The sequence below is a fragment of the Tenrec ecaudatus genome, assembly GCF_050624435.1.
Source record: "Tenrec ecaudatus isolate mTenEca1 chromosome 4 unlocalized genomic scaffold, mTenEca1.hap1 SUPER_4_unloc_2, whole genome shotgun sequence".
Lineage (NCBI taxonomy): Eukaryota > Metazoa > Chordata > Mammalia > Afrosoricida > Tenrecidae > Tenrec > Tenrec ecaudatus.
In genome coordinates this window covers 1,743,923-1,766,643 of record NW_027457591.1, presented here as the reverse complement: position 1 = coordinate 1,766,643, position 22,721 = coordinate 1,743,923, and positions in this window count along the sequence as shown.

The window sequence follows — 22,721 nt, the reverse complement described above, 5'->3', positions numbered from 1 at the left end:
GCACCTAGATAGTCCAAGTGCCCATAGGGAACCTATATCGTCCAAGTGCCCTCTAGGGAACCTATATAGTCAAAGTGCCCGCTAGGGAACCTGCATTGCGCAAGTGCCCTCTAGTTAACCTAGATAGTCCAAGTGCCCGCTAGGTAACCTAGATAGTCCAAGGGCCCGCTAGTTAACCTACATAGTCCAAGTGCCCAATGAGGAACCTACATAGTCCAAGTGCCCGATAGGGAATCTTCATATTCCAAGTGCCCGTTAGGGAACCCAGATAGTCCAAGTGCCCATAGGGAACCTATATGGTCCAAGTGCCCTCTAGGGAAGCTACATATTCATACAGCCCGCTAGGGAACCTGCATTGTCCAAGTGCCCGCTAGTTAACCTAGATCGTCCAAGTGTCCGCTAGTAAACCTACATAGTCCAAGTTCCCGTTAGGTAACCTAGATAGGCCAAGTGCCCGTTACCTAACCTAGATAGTCAAAGTGCCCGCTAGTTAACCTAAGTAGTACAAATGTCCAATAGGGATCCTACATAGTCCAAGTGCCCGCTAGGTAACCTAGATATTCCAAGTTCCGTTTTGCTAACCTAGATAGTCCAAGTGCCCGCTAGGTAACCTACATAGTCCAAGTGCCCATTCGTTAACCTAGATAGTCCAAGTGCCCGCTAGGTAACCTATACTATCCAAGTGCCCGCTAGGTTACTTACATAGTCCAAGTGCACGTTCGTTAACTTAGATAGTCCAAGTCGCGGTAGGTAACCAACATAGTCTAAGGGCCGCTAGGTAACCTATAGTGGAAGTGCCCTCTAGGTAACCTACATATTCCAAGTTCCCGCTAGGTAACCTATAGTCCAAGTGCCCGTTACCTAACCTTGATAGTCCAAGTGCCCGTTAGGCTACCTATATTGTCCAAGTGCCCGCTAGTTAACCTACATAGTCCAAGGTCCGCTAGTTAACCTAGATATTCCAAGTGCCCGCTAGTTAACCTACATAGTCCAAGGGCCCTCTAGTTAACCTAGATAGTCCAAGTGACCGCTAGAAGACGTACATAGTCCAAGTGCCCGCTAGGTAACCTAGATAGTCTAAGGGCCCGCTAGTTAACCTACATAGTCCAACTGCCCCATAGGGAACCTACATAGTCCAAGTGCCCGCTAAGGGACGAAAATAGTCCAAGTGCCCGCTAGGGAACCTGCATAGTCCAAGTGCCCGCTAGGTAACCTAGATAGTCCAAGTGCCCGCTAGTTAACCTACATAGTCCAAGTGCCCGCTGAGGAACCTACATAGTCCAAGTGTCCGAAAGGGAACCTACGTATTCCAAGTGCCCATTAGGGCACCTAGATAGTCCAAGTGCCCATAGGGAACCTATATCGTCCAAGTGCCCTCTAGGGAACCTATATAGTCAAAGTGCCCGCTAGGGAACCTGCATTGCGCAAGTGCTCTCTAGTTAACCTAGATAGTCCAAGTGCCCGCTAGGTAACCTAGATAGTCCAAGGGCCCGCTAGTTAACCTACATAGTCCAAGTGCCCAATGAGGAACCTACATAGTCCAAGTGCCCGATAGGGAATCTTCATATTCCAAGTGCCTTTAGGGAACCCAGATAGTCCAAGTGCCCGCTAGGTAACCTCCATAGTCCAAGTGCCCGCTAGGTAACCTCCATAGTCCAAGTGCCCGTTCGTTAACCTAGATAGTCCAAGTTCCTGTTAGCTAACCTACATAGTCCAAGTGCCCGTTCGTTAACCTAGATATTTAAAGTGCCCGCTAGGTAACCTAGACAGTCCAAGTGCCTGCTAGGTAACCTACATAGTTCAAGTGCCCGTTTGCTAACCTAGATCGTCAAAGGGCCCGCTAGTTAACCTACATAGTCCAAGGGCTCGCTAGTTAACCTATATAGTCCAAGTGCCCGCTAGTTAACCTTCATTGTCCAAGTCCCTGATGGGGAACCTACATAGTCCAAGTATCCGCTAGGTAACCTACATAGTCCAAATGCCCGCTAGTAACGTACATAGTCCAAGTGCCCGTTAGGTAACCTAGATAGTCCAAATGCCCGCTAGGGAACCCACATAGCCCAAGTGCCCATTAGAGAACTTACATAATCAAAGCCCTGCTAGGGAACCTACATAGTCCAAGTGCCCGCTAGGGAACCTAGATAGTCCAAGTACCCGTTAGCTAACCTAGATAGTCCAAGTGCCCGCTAGGTAACCTCCATAGTCCAAGTGCCCGCTAGGTAACCTCCATAGTCCAAGTGCCCGTTCGTTAACCTAGATAGTCCAAGTTCCTGTTAGCTAACCTACATAATCCAAGTGTCCGTTCGTTAACCTAGATAGTTCAAGTGCCCGCTAGGTAACCTAGACAGTCCAAGTGCCTGCTAGGTAACCTACATAGTCTAAGTGCCCGCTAGGGACCTACATATTCCAAGTGCCCGCTAGGTAACCTACATAGTCCAAGTGCCCGTTAGTTAACCTAGATAGTCAAAGTGCCTGCTAGGTAACCTAGATAGTCCAAATGCCTGCTAGGGTACCCACATAGTCCAACTGCCCGATAGGGAACCAACATAGTCCAAGTGCCCGCTAAGGGACCGACATAGTCCAAGTGACCGCTAGGGAACCTACATAGTCCAAATGCCCGTTAGGGTACCCACAGAGTCCAACTGCCCGAAAGGGAACCAACATAGTCCAAGTGCCCGCTAAGGGACCTACATAGTCCAAGTGCCCGTTAGGGAACCTACATAGTCCAAGTGCCCTCTAGGGAACCTGCATCGTCCAAGTGCCCGCCAGTTAACATAGAGAGTCTAAGTTCCCGCTAGTTAACCTAGATAGTCCAAGTGCCCGCTAGTTAACCTAGATCATCCAAGTGCCCGCTAGTTAACCTACATAGTCCAAGGTCCGTTAGTTAACCTATAGAGTCCAAGTGCCCTCTAGATAACCTACATAGTCCAAGGGCCCTCTAGTTAACCTCGATAGTCCAAGTGCCCGCTAGGGGACGTACATAGTCCAAGTGCCCGCTGGACAACCTAGATAGTCCAAGTGCCCGCTAGTTGACCTACATAGTCCAAGTGCCCGCTTGTTAACCTACATAGTCCAAGTGTCCGAAAGGGAACCTACGTATTCCAAGTGCCCGTTAGGGCACCTAGATAGTCCAAGTAACCATAGTGAACCTATATAGTCCAAGTGCCCTCTAGGGAAGCTACATAGTCAAAGTGCCCGCTAGGGAACCTGCATTGTACAAGTGCCCGCTAGTTAACCTAGATAGTCCAAGTGCCCGCTAGGTAACCTAGATAGTCGAAGGGCCCCCTAGTTAACCTACATAGTCCAAGTGCCCGATAGGGAACCTACATAGTCCAAGTGCCCAATGAGGAACGTACATAGTCCAAGTGCCCGATAGGGAATCTTCATATTCCAAGTGCCCGTTAGGGAACCCAGATAGTCCAAGTGCCCATAGGGAACCTATATGGTCCAAGTGCCCTCTAGGGAAGCTACATATTCATAGTGCCCGCTAGGGAACCTGCATTTTCCAAGTGCCCGCTAGTTAACCAAGATTGTCCAAGTGTCCGCTAGTAAACCTACATAGTCCAAGTCCCCGTTAGGTAACCTAGATAGGCCAAGTGCCCGCAAGATAACCTACATAGTCCAAGTGCCCGCTAGGTAACCTAGATATTCCAAGTTCCGGTTTACTAACCTAGATAGTCCAAGTGCCCGCTAGGTAACCTACATAGTCCAAGTGCCCATTCGTTAACCTAGATAGTCCAAGTGCCCGCTAGGTAACCTATACTGTCCAAGTGCCCGCTAGGTTACCTACATAGTCCAAGTGCACGTTCGTTAACTTAGATAGTCCAAGTTGCGCTAGGTAACATACATAGTCCAAGGGCACGCTAGGTAACCTATATAGTCCAAGTGCCCGCTAGTTAAACTATAGTCCAAGTGCCCGCTAGGTAACCTACATATTCCAAGTTCCCGCTAGGTAACCTAGATAGTCCAAGTGCCCGTTACCTAACCTAGATTGTCCAAGTGCCCATTAGGTTACCTACATAGTCCACGTGCCGGTTCGTTAACCTAGATAGTCCAAGTTCCCGCTAGGTAACCTATAGTCCAAGTGCCCGTTACCTAACCTAGATAGTCCAAGTGCCCGTTAGGCTACCTATATTGTCCAAGTGCCCGCTAGTTAACCTACATAGTCCAAGGTCCGCTAGTTAACCTAGATATTCCAAGTGCCCGCTAGTTAACCTACATAGTCCAAGGGCCCTCTAGTTAACCTAGATAGTCCAAGTGACCGCTAGAAGACGTACATAGTCCAAGTGCCCGCTAGGTAACCTAGATAGTCTAAGGGCCCGCTAGTTAACCTACATAGTCCAACTGCCCCATAGGGAACCTACATAGTCCAAGTGCCCGCTAAGGGACGAAAATAGTCCAAGTGCCCGCTAGGGAACCTGCATAGTCCAAGTGCCCGCTAGGTAACCTAGATAGTCCAAGTGCCCGCTAGTTAACCTACATAGTCCAAGTGCCCGCTGAGGAACCTACATAGTCCAAGTGTCCGAAAGGGAACCTACGTATTCCAAGTGCCCATTAGGGCACCTAGATAGTCCAAGTGCCCATAGGGAACCTATATCGTCCAAGTGCCCTCTAGGGAACCTATATAGTCAAAGTGCCCGCTAGGGAACCTGCATTGCGCAAGTGCCCTCTAGTTAACCTAGATAGTCCAAGTGCCCGCTAGGTAACCTAGATAGTCCAAGGGCCCGCTAGTTAACCTACATAGTCCAAGTGCCCAATGAGGAACCTACATAGTCCAAGTGCCCGATAGGGAATCTTCATATTCCAAGTGCCCGTTAGGGAACCCAGATAGTCCAAGTGCCCATAGGGAACCTATATGGTCCAAGTGCCCTCTAGGGAAGCTACATATTCATACAGCCCGCTAGGGAACCTGCATTTTCCAAGTGCCCGCTAGTTAACCAAGATTGTCCAAGTGTCCGCTAGTAAACCTACATAGTCCAAGTCCCCGTTAGGTAACCTAGATAGTCCAAGTGCCCGCAAGATAACCTACATAGTCCAAGTGCCCGCTAGGTAACCTAGATATTCCAAGTTCCGGTTTACTAACCTAGATAGTCCAAGTGCCCGCTAGGTAACCTACATAGTCCAAGTGCCCATTCGTTAACCTAGATAGTCCAAGTGCCCGCTAGGTAACCTATACTGTCCAAGTGCCCGCTAGGTTACCTACATAGTCCAAGTGCACGTTCGTTAACTTAGATAGTCCAAGTTGCGCTAGGTAACATACATAGTCCAAGGGCCCGCTAGGTAACCTATATAGTCCAAGTGCCCGCTAGTTAAACTATAGTCCAAGTGCCCGCTAGGTAACCTCCATAGTCCAAGTGCCCGCTAGGTAACCTCCATAGTCCAAGTGCCCGTTCGTTAACCTAGATAGTCCAAGTTCCTGTTAGCTAACCTACATAATCCAAGTGTCCGTTCGTTAACCTAGATAGTTCAAGTGCCCGCTAGGTAACCTAGACAGTCCAAGTGCCTGCTAGGTAACCTACATAGTCTAAGTGCCCGCTAGGGACCTACATATTCCAAGTGCCCGCTAGGTAACCTACATAGTCCAAGTGCCCGTTAGTTAACCTAGATAGTCAAAGTGCCTGCTAGGTAACCTAGATAGTCCAAATGCCTGCTAGGGTACCCACATAGTCCAACTGCCCGATAGGGAACCAACATAGTCCAAGTGCCCGCTAAGGGACCGACATAGTCCAAGTGACCGCTAGGGAACCTACATAGTCCAAATGCCCGTTAGGGTACCCACAGAGTCCAACTGCCCGAAAGGGAACCAACATAGTCCAAGTGCCCGCTAAGGGACCTACATAGTCCAAGTGCCCGTTAGGGAACCTACATAGTCCAAGTGCCCTCTAGGGAACCTGCATCGTCCAAGTGCCCGCCAGTTAACATAGAGAGTCTAAGTTCCCGCTAGTTAACCTAGATAGTCCAAGTGCCCGCTAGTTAACCTAGATCATCCAAGTGCCCGCTAGTTAACCTACATAGTCCAAGGTCCGTTAGTTAACCTATAGAGTCCAAGTGCCCTCTAGATAACCTACATAGTCCAAGGGCCCTCTAGTTAACCTCGATAGTCCAAGTGCCCGCTAGGGGACGTACATAGTCCAAGTGCCCGCTGGACAACCTAGATAGTCCAAGTGCCCGCTAGTTGACCTACATAGTCCAAGTGCCCGCTTGTTAACCTACATAGTCCAAGTGTCCGAAAGGGAACCTACGTATTCCAAGTGCCCGTTAGGGCACCTAGATAGTCCAAATAACCATAGTGAACCTATATAGTCCAAGTGCCCTCTAGGGAAGCTACATAGTCAAAGTGCCCGCTAGGGAACCTGCATTGTACAAGTGCCCGCTAGTTAACCTAGATAGTCCAAGTGCCCGCTAGGTAACCTAGATAGTCCAAGTGCCCGCTAGGTAACCTACATAGTCCAAGTGCCCGATAGGGAACCTACATAGTCCAAGTGCCCAATGAGGAACGTACATAGTCCAAGTGCCCGATAGGGAATCTTCATATTCCAAGTGCCCGTTAGGGAACCCAGATAGTCCAAGTGCCCATAGGGAACCTATATGGTCCAAGTGCCCTCTAGGGAAGCTACATATTCATAGTGCCCGCTAGGGAACCTGCATTTTCCAAGTGCCCGCTAGTTAACCAAGATTGTCCAAGTGTCCGCTAGTAAACCTACATAGTCCAAGTCCCCGTTAGGTAACCTAGATAGGCCAAGTGCCCGCAAGATAACCTACATAGTCCAAGTGCCCGCTAGGTAACCTAGATATTCCAAGTTCCGGTTTACTAACCTAGATAGTCCAAGTGCCCGCTAGGTAACCTACATAGTCCAAGTGCCCATTCGTTAACCTAGATAGTCCAAGTGCCCGCTAGGTAACCTATACTGTCCAAGTGCCCGCTAGGTTACCTACATAGTCCAAGTGCACGTTCGTTAACTTAGATAGTCCAAGTTGCGCTAGGTAACATACATAGTCCAAGGGCCCGCTAGGTAACCTATATAGTCCAAGTGCCCGCTAGTTAAACTATAGTCCAAGTGCCCGCTAGGTAACCTACATATTCCAAGTTCCCGCTAGGTAACCTAGATAGTCCAAGTGCCCGTTACCTAACCTAGATAGTCCAAGTGCCCATTAGGTTACCTACATAGACCACGTGCCGGTTCGTTAACCTAGATAGTCCAAGTTCCCGCTAGGTAACCTATAGTCCAAGTGCCCGTTACCTAACCTAGATAGTCCAAGTGCCCGTTAGGCTACCTATATTGTCCAAGTGCCCGCTAGTTAACCTACATAGTCCAAGGTCCGCTAGTTAACCTAGATATTCCAAGTGCCCGCTAGTTAACCTACATAGTCCAAGGGCCCTCTAGTTAACCTAGATAGTCCAAGTGACCGCTAGAAGACGTACATAGTCCAAGTGCCCGCTAGGTAACCTAGATAGTCTAAGGGCCCGCTAGTTAACCTACATAGTCCAACTGCCCCATAGGGAACCTACATAGTCCAAGTGCCCGCTAAGGGACGAAAATAGTCCAAGTGCCCGCTAGGGAACCTGCATAGTCCAAGTGCCCGCTAGGTAACCTAGATAGTCCAAGTGCCCGCTAGTTAACCTACATAGTCCAAGTGCCCGCTGAGGAACCTACATAGTCCAAGTGTCCGAAAGGGAACCTACGTATTCCAAGTGCCCATTAGGGCACCTAGATAGTCCAAGTGCCCATAGGGAACCTATATCGTCCAAGTGCCCTCTAGGGAACCTATATAGTCAAAGTGCCCGCTAGGGAACCTGCATTGCGCAAGTGCCCTCGAGTTAACCTAGATAGTCCAAGTGCCCGCTAGGTAACCTAGATAGTCCAAGGGCCCGCTAGTTAACCTACATAGTCCAAGTGCCCAATGAGGAACCTACATAGTCCAAGTGCCCGATAGGGAATCTTCATATTCCAAGTGCCTTTAGGGAACCCAGATAGTCCAAGTGCCCGCTAGGTAACCTCCATAGTCCAAGTGCCCGCTAGGTAACCTCCATAGTCCAAGTGCCCGTTCGTTAACCTAGATAGTCCAAGTTCCTGTTAGCTAACCTACATAATCCAAGTGTCCGTTCGTTAACCTAGATAGTTCAAGTGCCTGCTAGGTAACCTACATAGTCTAAGTGCCCGCTAGGGACCTACATAGTCCAAGTGCCCGCTAGGTAACCTACATAGTCCAAGTGCCCGTTAGTTAACCTAGATAGTCAAAGTGCCTGCTAGGTAACCTAGATAGTCCAAATGCCTGCTAGGGTACCCACATAGTCCAACTGCCCGATAGGGAACCAACATAGTCCAAGTGCCCGCTAAGGGACCGACATAGTCCAAGTGACCGCTAGGGAACCTACATAGTCCAAATGCCCGTTAGGGTACCCACAGAGTCCAACTGCCCGAAAGGGAACCAACATAGTCCAAGTGCCCGCTAAGGGACCTACATAGTCCAAGTGCCCGTTAGGGAACCTACATAGTCCAAGTGCCCTCTAGGGAACCTGCATCGTCCAAGTGCCCGCCAGTTAACATAGAGAGTCTAAGTTCCCGCTAGTTAACCTAGATAGTCCAAGTGCCCGCTAGTTAACCTAGATCATCCAAGTGCCCGCTAGTTAACCTACATAGTCCAAGGTCCGTTAGTTAACCTAGAGAGTCCAAGTGCCCTCTAGATAACCTACATAGTCCAAGGGCCCTCTAGTTAACCTCGATAGTCCAAGTGCCCGCTAGGGGACGTACATAGTCCAAGTGCCCGCTGGACAACCTAGATAGTCCAAGTGCCCGCTAGTTGACCTACATAGTCCAAGTGCCCGCTTGTTAACCTACATAGTCCAAGTGTCCGAAAGGGAACCTACGTAGTCAAAGTGCCCGCTAGGGAACCTGCATTGTACAAGTGCCCTCTAGTTAACCTAGATAGTCCAAGTGCCCGCTAGGTAACCTAGATAGTCCAAGGGCCCGCTAGTTAACCTACAAAGTCCAAGTGCCCGATAGGGAACCTACATAGTCCAAGTGCCCAATGAGGAACCTACATAGTCCAAGTGCCAGATAGGGAATCTTCATATTCCAAGTGCCCGTTAGGGAACCCAGATAGTCCAAGTGGCCATAGGGAACCTACATAGTCCAAGTGCCCTCTAGGGAAGCTACATATTCAGAGTGCCCGCTAGGGAACCTGCATTGTCCAAGTGCCCGCTAGTTAACCTAGATCGTCCAAGTGTCCGCTAGTAAACCTATATAGTCCAAGTTCCCGTTAGGTAACCTAGATAGGCCAAGTGCCCGCTAGTTAACCTACATAGTACAATGGCCCGCTAGTTGACATAGATAGTCCAAGTGCCCGCTAGTTAACCTAGATAGTCAAAGTGCCCGCTAGTTAACCTAAGTAGTACAAATGTCCGATAGGGATCCTACATAGTCCAAGTGCCCGCTAGGTAACCTAGATATTCCAAGTTCCGGTTTGCTAACCTAGATAGTCCAAGTGCCCGCTAGGTAACCTACATAGTCCAAGTGCCCATTCGTTAACCTAGATAGTCCAAATGCCCGCTAGGTAACCTATACTGTCCAAGTGCCTGCTAGGTTACCTACATAGTCCAAGTGCACGTTCGTTAACTTAGATAGTCCAATTCGCGCTAGGTAACCTACATAGTCCAAGGGCCACTAGGTAACCTATAGTCCAAGTGCCCTCTTGGTAACCTACATATTCCAAGTTCCCGCTAGGTAACCTAGATAGTCAAAGTGCCCGTTACCTAACCTAGATAGTCCAAGTGTCCGTTAGGTTACCTACATAGTCCACGTGCCCGTTCGTTAACCTAGATAGTCCAATTGCCCGCTAGGTAACCTACATAGTCCAAGAGCCGGCAGGTAACTTAGACAGTTCAAGTGCCCGCTAGTTTACCTGCATAGTCCAAGTGCCCGTTAGGTAACCTAGATAGTCCAAGTGCCCGCTAGGTAACCTACATAGTCCAAGTGCCCGCTAGGTAACCTAGATAGTCCAAGTACCCGTTAGCTAACCTAGATAGTCCTAGTGCCCGCTAGGTAACCTCCGTAGTCCAATTGCCCTCTAGGTAACCTCCATAGTCCAAGTGCCCACTATTTTACCTATATAGTCCAAGTGCCCGCTAGGGAAACTGCATCGTTCAAGTGCCCGCTAGTTAATCTAGATAGTCCAAGTGCCCGCTAGTTAACCTAGATAGTCTAAGTGCCCGCTACTTAACCTAGATCGTCCAAGTGCCCGCTAGTTAACCTACATAGTCCAAGGTCCGCTAGTTAACCTAGATATTCCAAGTGCCCCTTAGTTAACCTACATAGTCAAAGGGCCCTCTAGTTAACCTAGATAGTCCAAGTGCCCACTAGGGGACATACATAGTCCAAGTGCCCGCTATGTAACCTAGATAGTCTAAGGGCCTGCTAGATAACCTACATAGTCCAATTGCCGATAGGGAACCTACATAGTCCAAGTGCCCGCTAAGGGACGAATATAGTCCAAGTGCCCGCTAGGGAACCTACATAGTCCAAGTGCCCGCTAGGTAAGCTAGATAGTCCAAGTGCCCGCTAGTTAACCTAGTAGTCCAAGTACCCGCTGAGGAACCTACATAGTCCAAGTGTCCGAAAGGGAACCTACGTATTCCAAGTGCCCATTAGGGCACCTAGATAGTCCAAGTGCCCATAGGGAACCTATATAGTCCAAGTGCCCTCTAGGGAACCTACATAGTCAAAGTGCCCGCTAGGGAACCTGCATTGTACAAGTGCCCTCTAGTTAACCTAGATAGTCCAAGTGCCCGCTAGGTAACCTAGATAGTCCAAGGGCCCGCTAGTTAACCTACAAAGTCCAAGTGCCCGATAGGGAACCTACATAGTCCAAGTGCCCAATGAGGAACCTACATAGTCCAAGTGCCCGATAGGGAATCTTCATATTCCAAGTGCCCGTTAGGGAACCAAGATAGTCCAAGTGCCCATAGGGAACCTACATATTCCAAGTGCCCTCTAGGGAAGCTACATATTCATACTGCCCGCTAGGGAACCTGCATTGTCCAAGTGCCCGCTAGTTAACCTAGATCGTCCAAGTGTCCGCTAGTAAACCTACATAGTCCAAGTTCCCGTTAGGTAACCTAGATAGGCCAAGTGCCCGTTACCTAACCTAGATAGTCAAAGTGCCCGCTAGTTAACCTAAGTAGTACAAATGTCCAATAGGGATCCTACATAGTCCAAGTGCCCGCTAGGTAACCTAGATATTCCAAGTTCCGTTTTGCTAACCTAGATAGTCCAAGTGCCCGCTAGGTAACCTACATAGTCCAAGTGCCCATTCGTTAACCTAGATAGTCCAAGTGCCCGCTAGGTAACCTATACTATCCAAGTGCCCGCTAGGTTACTTACATAGTCCAAGTGCACGTTCGTTAACTTAGATAGTCCAAGTCGCGGTAGGTAACCAACATAGTCTAAGGGCCGCTAGGTAACCTATAGTGGAAGTGCCCTCTAGGTAACCTACATATTCCAAGTTCCCGCTAGGTAACCTATAGTCCAAGTGCCCGTTACCTAACCTAGATAGTCCAAGTGCCCGTTAGGCTACCTATATTGTCCAAGTGCCCGCTAGTTAACCTACATAGTCCAAGGTCCGCTAGTTAACCTAGATATTCCAAGTGCCCGCTAGTTAACCTACATAGTCCAAGGGCCCTCTAGTTAACCTAGATAGTCCAAGTGACCGCTAGAAGACGTACATAGTCCAAGTGCCCGCTAGGTAACCTAGATAGTCTAAGGGCCCGCTAGTTAACCTACATAGTCCAACTGCCCCATAGGGAACCTACATAGTCCAAGTGCCCGCTAAGGGACGAAAATAGTCCAAGTGCCCGCTAGGGAACCTGCATAGTCCAAGTGCCCGCTAGGTAACCTAGATAGTCCAAGTGCCCGCTAGTTAACCTACATAGTCCAAGTGCCCGCTGAGGAACCTACATAGTCCAAGTGTCCGACAGGGAACCTACGTATTCCAAGTGCCCATTAGGGCACCTAGATAGTCCAAGTGCCCATAGGGAACCTATATCGTCCAAGTGCCCTCTAGGGAACCTATATAGTCAAAGTGCCCGCTAGGGAACCTGCATTGCGCAAGTGCTCTCTAGTTAACCTAGATAGTCCAAGTGCCCGCTAGGTAACCTAGATAGTCCAAGGGCCCGCTAGTTAACCTACATAGTCCAAGTGCCCAATGAGGAACCTACATAGTCCAAGTGCCCGATAGGGAATCTTCATATTCCAAGTGCCTTTAGGGAACCCAGATAGTCCAAGTGCCCGCTAGGTAACCTCCATAGTCCAAGTGCCCGCTAGGTAACCTCCATAGTCCAAGTGCCCGTTCGTTAACCTAGATAGTCCAAGTTCCTGTTAGCTAACCTACATAGTCCAAGTGCCCGTTCGTTAACCTAGATATTTAAATTGCCCGCTAGGTAACCTAGACAGTCCAAGTGCCTGCTAGGTAACCTACATAGTTCAAGTGCCCGTTTGCTAACCTAGTTCGTCAAAGGGCCCGCTAGTTAACCTACATAGTCCAAGGGCTCGCTAGTTAACCTATATAGTCCAAGTGCCCGCTAGTTAACCTTCATTGTCCAAGTCCCTGATGGGGAACCTACATAGTCCAAGTATCCGCTAGGTAACCTACATAGTCCAAATGCCCGCTAGTAACGTACATAGTCCAATGCCCGTTAGGTAACCTAGATAGTCCAAATGCCCGCTAGGGAACCCACATAGCCCAAGTGCCCATTAGAGAACTTACATAATCAAAGCCCTGCTAGGGAACCTACATAGTCCAAGTGCCCGCTAGGGAACCTAGATAGTCCAAGTACCCGTTAGCTAACCTAGATAGTCCAAGTGCCCGCTAGGTAACCTCCATAGTCCAAGTGCCCGCTAGGTAACCTCCATAGTCCAAGTGCCCGTTCGTTAACCTAGATAGTCCAAGTTCCTGTTAGCTAACCTACATAATCCAAGTGTCCGTTCGTTAACCTAGATAGTTCAAGTGCCCGCTAGGTAACCTAGACAGTCCAAGTGCCTGCTAGGTAACCTACATAGTCTAAGTGCCCGCTAGGGACCTACATATTCCAAGTGCCCGCTAGGTAACCTACATAGTCCAAGTGCCCGTTAGTTAACCTAGATAGTCAAAGTGCCTGCTAGGTAACCTAGATAGTCCAAATGCCTGCTAGGGTACCCACATAGTCCAACTGCCCGATAGGGAACCAACATAGTCCAAGTGCCCGCTAAGGGACCGACATAGTCCAAGTGACCGCTAGGGAACCTACATAGTCCAAATGCCCGTTAGGGTACCCACAGAGTCCAACTGCCCGAAAGGGAACCAACATAGTCCAAGTGCCCGCTAAGGGACCTACATAGTCCAAGTGCCCTCTAGGGAACCTGCATCGTCCAAGTGCCCGCCAGTTAACATAGAGAGTCTAAGTTCCCGCTAGTTAACCTAGATAGTCCAAGTGCCCGCTAGTTAACCTAGATCATCCAAGTGCCCGCTAGTTAACCTACATAGTCCAAGGTCCGTTAGTTAACCTATAGAGTCCAAGTGCCCTCTAGATAACCTACATAGTCCAAGGGCCCTCTAGTTAACCTCGATAGTCCAAGTGCCCGCTAGGGGACGTACATAGTCCAAGTGCCCGCTGGACAACCTAGATAGTCCAAGTGCCCGCTAGTTGACCTACATAGTCCAAGTGCCCGCTTGTTAACCTACATAGTCCAAGTGTCCGAAAGGGAACCTACGTATTCCAAGTGCCCGTTAGGGCACCTAGATAGTCCAAGTAACCATAGTGAACCTATATAGTCCAAGTGCCCTCTAGGGAAGCTACATAGTCAAAGTGCCCGCTAGGGAACCTGCATTGTACAAGTGCCCGCTAGTTAACCTAGATAGTCGAAGGGCCCCCTAGTTAACCTACATAGTCCAAGTGCCCGATAGGGAACCTACATAGTCCAAGTGCCCAATGAGGAACGTACATAGTCCAAGTGCCCGATAGGGAATCTTCATATTCCAAGTGCCCGTTAGGGAACCCAGATAGTCCAAGTGCCCATAGGGAACCTATATGGTCCAAGTGCCCTCTAGGGAAGCTACATATTCATAGTGCCCGCTAGGGAACCTGCATTTTCCAAGTGCCCGCTAGTTAACCAAGATTGTCCAAGTGTCCGCTAGTAAACCTACATAGTCCAAGTCCCCGTTAGGTAACCTAGATAGGCCAAGTGCCCGCAAGATAACCTACATAGTCCAAGTGCCCGCTAGGTAACCTAGATATTCCAAGTTCCGGTTTACTAACCTAGATAGTCCAAGTGCCCGCTAGGTAACCTACATAGTCCAAGTGCCCATTCGTTAACCTAGATAGTCCAAGTGCCCGCTAGGTAACCTATACTGTCCAAGTGCCCGCTAGGTTACCTACATAGTCCAAGTGCACGTTCGTTAACTTAGATAGTCCAAGTTGCGCTAGGTAACATACATAGTCCAAGGGCCCGCTAGGTAACCTATATAGTCCAAGTGCCCGCTAGTTAAACTATAGTCCAAGTGCCCGCTAGGTAACCTACATATTCCAAGTTCCCGCTAGGTAACCTAGATAGTCCAAGTGCCCGTTACCTAACCTAGATAGTCCAAGTGCCCATTAGGTTACCTACATAGTCCACGTGCCGGTTCGTTAACCTAGATAGTCCAAGTTCCCGCTAGGTAACCTATAGTCCAAGTGCCCGTTACCTAACCTAGATAGTCCAAGTGCCCGTTAGGCTACCTATATTGTCCAAGTGCCCGCTAGTTAACCTACATAGTCCAAGGTCCGCTAGTTAACCTAGATATTCCAAGTGCCCGCTAGTTAACCTACATAGTCCAAGGGCCCTCTAGTTAACCTAGATAGTCCAAGTGACCGCTAGAAGACGTACATAGTCCAAGTGCCCGCTAGGTAACCTAGATAGTCTAAGGGCCCGCTAGTTAACCTACATAGTCCAACTGCCCCATAGGGAACCTACATAGTCCAAGTGCCCGCTAAGGGACGAAAATAGTCCAAGTGCCCGCTAGGGAACCTGCATAGTCCAAGTGCCCGCTAGGTAACCTAGATAGTCCAAGTGCCCGCTAGTTAACCTACATAGTCCAAGTGCCCGCTGAGGAACCTACATAGTCCAAGTGTCCGAAAGGGAACCTACGTATTCCAAGTGCCCATTAGGGCACCTAGATAGTCCAAGTGCCCATAGGGAACCTATATCGTCCAAGTGCCCTCTAGGGAACCTATATAGTCAAAGTGCCCGCTAGGGAACCTGCATTGCGCAAGTGCCCTCTAGTTAACCTAGATAGTCCAAGTGCCCGCTAGGTAACCTAGATAGTCCAAGGGCCCGCTAGTTAACCTACATAGTCCAAGTGCCCAATGAGGAACCTACATAGTCCAAGTGCCCGATAGGGAATCTTCATATTCCAAGTGCCCGTTAGGGAACCCAGATAGTCCAAGTGCCCATAGGGAACCTATATGGTCCAAGTGCCCTCTAGGGAAGCTACATATTCATAGTGCCCGCTAGGGAACCTGCATTTTCCAAGTGCCCGCTAGTTAACCAAGATTGTCCAAGTGTCCGCTAGTAAACCTACATAGTCCAAGTCCCCGTTAGGTAACCTAGATAGGCCAAGTGCCCGCAAGATAACCTACATAGTCCAAGTGCCCGCTAGGTAACCTAGATATTCCAAGTTCCGGTTTACTAACCTAGATAGTCCAAGTGCCCGCTAGGTAACCTACATAGTCCAAGTGCCCATTCGTTAACCTAGATAGTCCAAGTGCCCGCTAGGTTACCTATACTGTCCAAGTGCCCGCTAGGTTACCTACATAGTCCAAGTGCACGTTCGTTAACTTAGATAGTCCAAGTTGCGCTAGGTAACATACATAGTCCAAGGGCCCGCTAGGTAACCTATATAGTCCAAGTGCCCGCTAGTTAAACTATAGTCCAAGTGCCCGCTAGGTAACCTACATATTCCAAGTTCCCGCTAGGTAACCTAGATAGTCCAAGTGCCCGTTACCTAACCTAGATAGTCCAAGTGCCCATTAGGTTACCTACATAGACCACGTGCCGGTTCGTTAACCTAGATAGTCCAAGTTCCCGCTAGGTAACCTATAGTCCAAGTGCCCGTTACCTAACCTAGATAGTCCAAGTGCCCGTTAGGCTACCTATATTGTCCAAGTGCCCGCTAGTTAACCTACATAGTCCAAGGTCCGCTAGTTAACCTAGATATTCCAAGTGCCCGCTAGTTAACCTACATAGTCCAAGGGCCCTCTAGTTAACCTAGATAGTCCAAGTGACCGCTAGAAGACGTACATAGTCCAAGTGCCCGCTAGGTAACCTAGATAGTCTAAGGGCCCGCTAGTTAACCTACATAGTCCAACTGCCCCATAGGGAACCTACATAGTCCAAGTGCCCGCTAAGGGACGAAAATAGTCCAAGTGCCCGCTAGGGAACCTGCATAGTCCAAGTGCCCGCTAGGTAACCTAGATAGTCCAAGTGCCCGCTAGTTAACCTACATAGTCCAAGTGCCCGCTGAGGAACCTACATAGTCCAAGTGTCCGAAAGGGAACCTACGTATTCCAAGTGCCCATTAGGGCACCTAGATAGTCCAAGTACCCATAGGGAACCTATATCGTCCAAGTGCCCTCTAGGGAACCTATATAGTCAAAGTGCCCGCTAGGGAACCTGCATTGCGCAAGTGCCCTCGAGTTAACCTAGATAGTCCAAGTGCCCGCTAGGTAACCTAGATAGTCCAAGGGCCCGCTAGTTAACCTACATAGTCCAAGTGCCCAATGAGGAACCTACATAGTCCAAGTGCCCGATAGGGAATCTTCATATTCCAAGTGCCTTTAGGGAACCCAGATAGTCCAAGTGCCCACTAGGTAACCTCCATAGTCCAAGTGCCCGCTAGGTAACCTCCATAGTCCAAGTGCCCGTTCGTTAACCTAGATAGTCCAAGTTCCTGTTAGCTAACCTACATAGTCCAAGTGCCCGTTCGTTAACCTAGATAGTTCAAGTGCCCGCTAGGTAACCTAGACAGTCCAAGTGCCTGCTAGGTAACCTACATAGTTCAAGTGCCCGTTTGCTAACCTAGATCGTCAAAGGGCCCGCTAGTTAACCTACATAGTCCAAGGGCCCGCTAGTTAACCTATATAGTCCAAGTGCCCGCTAGTTAACCTTCATTGTCCAAGTCCCTGATGGGGAACCTACATAGTCCAAGTATCCGCTAGGTAACCTACATAGTCCAAATGCCCGCTAGTAACGTACATAGTCCAAGTGCCCGTTAGGTAACCTAGATAGTCCAAATGCCCGCTAGGGAACCCACATAGCCCAAGTGCCCATTAGAGAACTTACATAATCAAAGCCCTGCTAGGGAACCTACGTAGTCCAAGTGCCCGCTAGGGAACCTAGATAGTCCAAGTACCCGTTAGCTAACCTAGATAGTCCAAGTGCCCGCTAGGTAACCTCCATAGTCCAAGTGCCCGCTAGGTAACCTCCATAGTCCAAGTGCCCGTTCGTTAACCTAGATAGTCCAAGTTCCTGTTAGCTAACCTACATAATCCAAGTGTCCGTTCGTTAACCTAGATAGTTCAAGTGCCCGCTAGGTAACCTAGACAGTCCAAGTGCCTGCTAGGTAACCTACATAGTCTAAGTGCCCGCTAGGGACCTACATAGTCCAAGTGCCCGCTAGGTAACCTACATAGTCCAAGTGCCCGTTAGTTAACCTAGATAGTCAAAGTGCCTGCTAGGTAACCTAGATAGTCCAAATGCCTGCTAGGGTACCCACATAGTCCAACTGCCCGATAGGGAACCAACATAGTCCAAGTGCCCGCTAAGGGACCGACATAGTCCAAGTGACCGCTAGGGAACCTACATAGTCCAAATGCCCGTTAGGGTACCCACAGAGTCCAACTGCCCGAAAGGGAACCAACATAGTCCAAGTGCCCGCTAAGGGACCTACATAGTCCAAGTGCCCGTTAGGGAACCTACATAGTCCAAGTGCCCTCTAGGGAACCTGCATCGTCCAAGTGCCCGCCAGTTAACATAGAGAGTCTAAGTTCCCGCTAGTTAACCTAGATAGTCCAAGTGCCCGCTAGTTAACCTAGATCATCCAAGTGCCCGCTAGTTAACCTACATAGTCCAAGGTCCGTTAGTTAACCTAGAGAGTCCAAGTGCCCTCTAGATAACCTACATAGTTCAAGGGCCCTCTAGTTAACCTCGATAGTCCAAGTGCCCGCTAGGGGACGTACATAGTCCAAGTGCCCGCTGGACAACCTAGATAGTCCAAGTGCCCGCTAGTTGACCTACATAGTCCAAGTGCCCGCTTGTTAACCTACATAGTCCAAGTGTCCGAAAGGGAACCTACGTATTCCAAGTGCCCGTTAGGGCACCTAGATAGTCCAAGTAACCATAGTGAACCTATATAGTCCAAGTGCCCTCTAGGGAAGCTACATAGTCAAAGTGCCCGCTAGGGAACCTGCATTGTACAAGTGCCCGCTAGTTAACCTAGATAGTCCAAGTGCCCGCTAGGTAACCTAGATAGTCGAAGGGCCCCCTAGTTAACCTACATAGTCCAAGTGCCCGATAGGGAACCTACATAGTCCAAGTGCCCAATGAGGAACGTACATAGTCCAAGTGCCCGATAGGGAATCTTCATATTCCAAGTGCCCGTTAGGGAACCCAGATAGTCCAAGTGCCCATAGGGAACCTATATGGTCCAAGTGCCCTCTAGGGAAGCTACATATTCATAGTGCCCGCTAGGGAACCTGCATTTTCCAAGTGCCCGCTAGTTAACCAAGGTTGTCCAAGTGTCCGCTAGTAAACCTACATAGTCCAAGTCCCCGTTAGGTAACCTAGATAGGCCAAGTGCCCGCAAGATAACCTACATAGTCCAAGTGCCCGCTAGGTAACCTAGATATTCCAAGTTCCGGTTTACTAACCTAGATAGTCCAAGTGCCCGCTAGGTAACCTACATAGTCCAAGTGCCCATTCGTTAACCTAGATAGTCCAAGTGCCCGCTAGGTAACCTATACTGTCCAAGTGCCCGCTAGGTTACCTACATAGTCCAAGTGCACGTTCGTTAACTTAGATAGTCCAAGTTGCGCTAGGTAACATACATAGTCCAAGGGCCCGCTAGGTAACCTATATAGTCCAAGTGCCCGCTAGTTAAACTATAGTCCAAGTGCCCGCTAGGTAACCTACATATTCCAAGTTCCCGCTAGGTAACCTAGATAGTCCAAGTGCCCGTTACCTAACCTAGATAGTCCAAGTGCCCATTAGGTTACCTACATAGTCCACGTGCCGGTTCGTTAACCTAGATAGTCCAAGTGCCCGCTAGGTAACCTACATAGTCCAAGTGCCCGCTAATTAACCTACATAGTCCAAGTGCCCGTTAGGTAACCTAGACAGTCCAAGTGCCCGCTAGGTAACCTCCATAGTCCAAGTGCCCGCTAATTAACCTATATAGTCAAAGTGCCCGCTAGGGAACCTGCATCGTCCAAGTGCCTGCTAGTTAATCTAGATAGTCCAAGTGCCCGCTAGTTAACCTACATAGTCCAAGGGCCCTCTATTTAAACTAGATAGTCCAAGTGCCCACTAGGGGACGTACATAGTCCAAGTGCCCGCTAGGTAACCTAGAAGTCTAAGGGCCCGCTAGTTAACCTACATAGTCAAACTGCCCGATATGGAACTTACATAGTCCAAGATCCCGCTAAGGGACGAACATAGTCCAAGTGCCCGCTAGAGAACCTACATAGTCCAAGTGCCCGCTAGGTAACCAAGATCGTCCAAGTGCCCGCTAGTTAACCTACATAGTCCAAGTGCCCGCTGAGGAACCTACATAGTCCAAGTGTCCGAAAGGGAACCTACGTATTCCAAGTGCCCATTAGTGCACCTAGACAGTCCAAGTGCCCATAGGGAACCTATATAGTCCAAGTGCCCTCTAGGGAACTTACATAGTCAAAGTGCCCGCTAGGGAACCTGCATTGTACAAGTGCCCTCTAGTTAACCTAGATCTTCCAAGTGCCCGCTAGGTAACCTAGGTAGTCCAAGGGCCCGCTAGTTAACCTACATAGTCCAAGTGCCCGATAGGGAACCTACATAGTCCAAGTGCCCAATGAGGAACCTACATAGTCCAAGTGCCCGATAGGGAATCTTCATATTCCAAGTGCCCGTTAGGGAACCCAGATTGTCCAAGTGCCCATAGGGAACCTATATAGTCCAAGTGCCCTCTAGGGAAGCTACATATTCATAGTGCCCGCTAGGGAACCTGCATTGTCCAAGTGCCCGCTAGTTAACCTAGATCGTCCAAGTGTCCGCTAGTAAACCTACATAGTCCAAGTTCCCGTTAGGTAACCTAGATAGGCCAAGTGCTTGCTAGTTAACCTACATAGTACATTGGCCCGCTAGTTGACCTAGATAGTCCAAGTGCCCGCTAGTTAACCTAGATAGTCAAAGTGCCCGCTAGTTAACCTCAGTAGTACAAATGTCCAATAGGGATCCTACATAATCCAAGTGCCCGCTAGGTAACCTAGATATTCCATGTTCCGGTTTGCTAACCTAGATAGTCCAAGTGCCCGCTATGTAACCTGTACTGTCCAAGTGCCCTCTAGGTTACTTACATAGTCCAAGTGCATGTTCGTTAACTTACATAGTCCAAGTCGCGGTAGGTAACCAACATAGTCTAAGGGCTGCTAGGTAACCTATATAGTCCAAGTGCCCGCTAGTTAACCTATAGTCCAAGTGCCCTCTAGGTAACTTAAACAGTCCAAGTGCCCGCTAGGTTACCTGCATAATCCAAGTGTCCGTTAGGTAACCTAGATAGTCCAAGTGCCCGCTAGGTAACCTCCATAGTCCAAGTGCCCGCTAGGTAACATCCATAATCCAAGTGCCCGTTCGTTAACCTAGAGAGTCCAAGTTCCTGTTAGCTAACCTACATAGTCCAAGTGCCCGTTCGTTAACCTAGATAGTTCAAGTGCCCGCTAGGTAACCTAGACAGTCCAAGTGCCTGCTAGGTAACCTACATAGTCCAAGTGCCCGTTTGCTAACCTAGATCGTCAAAGGGCCCGCTAGTTAACCTACATAGTCCAAGGGCCCTCTAGTTAACCTAGATAGTCCAAGCGCCCGCTAGTTAACCTACATTGTCCAAGTCCCTGATGGGGAACCTACATAGTCCAAGTATCCGCTATGTAACCTACATAGTCCAAATGCCCACTAGTAACGTACGTAGTCCAAATGCCCGTTAGGTAACCTAGATAGTACAAATGCCCGCTAGGGAACCTACATAGCCCTAGTGCCCGCTAAGTAACCTACATAGTCCAAATGCCCGCTAGAAACCTACATAGTCCAAGTGCAAGAAGGGAACCTACATAATCCAAGTGCCAGCTAGGGAACCTACATAGTCCAAATGCCCGTTAGGTAACCTAGATAGTCCAAGTGCCCGCTAGTTAACCTACATAGTCCAAGTGCCCGCTGGTTAACTTAAACAGTCCAAGTGCCCGCTAGGTTACCTGCATAGTCCAAGTGCCCGTTAGGTAACCTAGATAGTCCAAGTGCCCGCTAGGTAAACTACATAGTCCAAGTGCCCGCTAGGTAACCTAGATAGTCCAAGTACCCGTTAGCTAACCTAGATAGTCCAAGTGCCCGCTAGGTAACCTCCATAGTCCAAGTGCCCGCTAGGTAACCGCCATAGTCCAAGTGCCCTTTCGTTAACCTAGATAGTCCAAGTTCTTGTTAGCTAACCTACATAGTCCAAGTGCCCGTTCGTTAACCTAGATTGTTCAAGTGCCCGCCAGGTAACCTAGACAGTCCAAGTGCCTGCTAGGTAACCTACATAGTCCAAGTGCCCGTTTGCTAACCTAGATCGTCAAAGGGCCCGCTAGTTAACCTACATAGTCCAAGTGCCCGCTAGTTAACCTACATTGTGCAAGTACCTGATGGGGAACCTACATAGTCCAAGTATCCGCTAGGTAACCTACATAGTCCAAATGCCCGCTAGTAACGTACATAGTCCAAGTGCCCGTTAGGTAACCTAGATAGTCCAAATGCCCGCTAGGGAACACACATAGTGCAAGTGCCCGTTAGAGAACTTACATAGTCAAAGCCCTGCTAGGGAACCTACATAGTCCAAGTGCCCGCTAGGGAACCTAGATAGTCCAAGAACCCGTTAGCTAACCTAGATAGTCCAAGTGCCCGCTAGGTAACCTCCATAGTCCAAGTGCCCGCTAGGTAACCTCCATAGTCCAAGTGCCCGTTCGTTAACCTAGATAGTCTAAGTTCCTGTTAGCTAAACTACATAGTCCAAGTGCCCGTTCGTTAACCTAGATAGTTCAAGTGCCCGCTAGGTAACCTAGACAGTGCAAGTGCCTGCTAGGTAACCTACATAGTCCAAGTGCCCGCTAGGGAACCTACATAGTGCAAGTGCCCGCTAGGTAACCTACATAGTCCAAGTGCCCGTTAGTTAACCTAGATAGTCAAAGTGCCTGCTAGGTAACCTAAATAGTTCAAATGCCTGCTAGGGTACCCACATAGTCCAACTGCCCGATAGGGAACCAACATAGTCCAAGTGCCCAATGAGGAACCTACATAGTCCAAGTGCCCGATAGGGAATCTTCATATTCTAAGTGCCCGTTAGGGAACCCAGATTGTCCAAGTGCCCATAGGGAACCTATGTAGTCCAAGTTCCCTGTAGGGAAGCTACATATTCATAGTGCCCGCTAGGGAACC